The sequence below is a fragment of the Sinocyclocheilus rhinocerous genome, unplaced genomic scaffold (genome assembly GCF_001515625.1).
Source record: "Sinocyclocheilus rhinocerous isolate Xijiao unplaced genomic scaffold, SAMN03320098_v1.1 C36699380, whole genome shotgun sequence".
NCBI lineage: Eukaryota > Metazoa > Chordata > Actinopteri > Cypriniformes > Cyprinidae > Sinocyclocheilus > Sinocyclocheilus rhinocerous.
Window position 1 is genome coordinate 1 of NW_015785062.1, and position 1,551 is coordinate 1,551.

Here is a 1,551-nt window from a genome sequence, read left to right on the forward strand (position 1 = left end):
GAAGGCACTGGAGGGAACCTGCAGACAAGCATTGTGTAAGAACTGGTGCAATATGGATAGAAGCTCAGATATCTAGCAATGATTCATCTTCTGTCTTAGATGAAAATTTCACCAATATGTAAATAATGATATTAAGGCTTTCTGTAATTCACCTCTGCAAGCTCACAGGCAGAAATGTCCAGAATATCATCAGCACCTGCTTCTTTGGCCTGCACAAAACAGGCATGTGTGTTAAGATTTGAAGCAGTGCACTGTAACAGTAGGATGTTGCCCCCCCCAAAAAACTCACCAAGCATAGCTGGTATTCCAGGCGTTTTATGGAATCCTCACTGGGTTTCTTCTTTTTGGAGAACAGAAACATCCTGAGGCAAGTGAGATTTTGTTTGCCTAGTCAAAACCCCACAACATCCACAAAAGCCACTGGATGTTAGTGACAATTGACTGACTGTGGTGTTGACATTTCCAAAGAAACAGAAACAAACATAGTAGAACAGTGTGAACAAAGTCAAGTACGACAAGAAACACACAAATAAACACTTGCTATATTACAAATTATAGTCCATCGATATTCATAGGACTACAAATGCCACTTTTTGACTAGACGTTGATGATTACTGGTCTTGAAGCCAAATAGCGCGATATAAATAAATGTACATACCGTACGCAAAAAGACGAATATACGCGATTAACCGCTAAATTAACTAAATAATTTCATCAAAACATGGGCTTCTTCAAATGTTTCAGTATTAATTTCTTGTCCGTGTTACCTAGTATACTCCCTCTCTGGCAGTACACACACACACACACACCAGGAACAACTTCTTGGATGTTGTGAATGACGTAATGCTTCGCCGCAGTGTGAACGGTTGTTCAGTTCTCGCGATATTTCGTGGCTTTATATTGGTGGCGCCACACTTTATCGGCCTTTTCAATTTTCGATTTTGTGGTGAAGGTGCAACGCTTTTCGGTCGTCCCGAATTCGGGTTCATCCGACACCGTCACCAATTCAAGTCGAACTGAGGTCAACTTCATCTGATACACCATGCCTCCTAAATTCGACCCCACCGAGATTAAAATTGGTATGTCTGGAATACGGTAACCATTTGACGGATTTCTGATTAGGTCTGAGCGGCCATGTCTGCGCCTTGGCCTCTCGCGTGCTGGGACTAATAAATGAGTAGAAAGGTAAAACTACAAAAAAGTATCTAACGGTATAGTTTCGTTGAACCATTTCAAGCTGAATATGTGTACATGCATACAAAAGAGATATTTTTAGTTTATTCTAGAGGCGTGTATTTTAAATCTATAGCATCTTTACTATCTGTAGCTTATCCGTGCATGTGGCGTTGTGAACGATTCGATTTGACGTTGTGAACGTAAAACGCAAAGTCCCTTTATTATGTGGTCTTTAATAAAATACCAGTTTCTTGCTGCAGTTTCACAGCACTCAGGATTAAAAAGATCGCGCGTTTTCACGTGCTGCTGTAAGGCAAAACTGAGCTGAAGCTACAATGGTTAGAAATTTTAAAGGGTTAATTCACCCAAAAACAA

The 1,551-nt window shown here is 40.4% G+C and overlaps 1 long non-coding RNA gene across 2 annotated transcripts; it reads right to left on the reverse strand.

Moving 5' to 3' along the window:
- LOC107736439 (uncharacterized) lies at positions 1–845 on the reverse strand. Of its 2 annotated transcripts, none has more exons than XR_001639670.1 (4): positions 768–845; positions 290–445; positions 153–209; positions 1–18 (listed from the first exon to the last, which is right to left on the reverse strand). It is a non-coding gene; the product is annotated as an uncharacterized LOC107736439 (long non-coding RNA). The 2 variants fall into 2 exon arrangements; XR_001639669.1 differs by having other exon boundaries at positions 659–845.
- Positions 846–1,551: the final 706 nt, after the last annotated feature.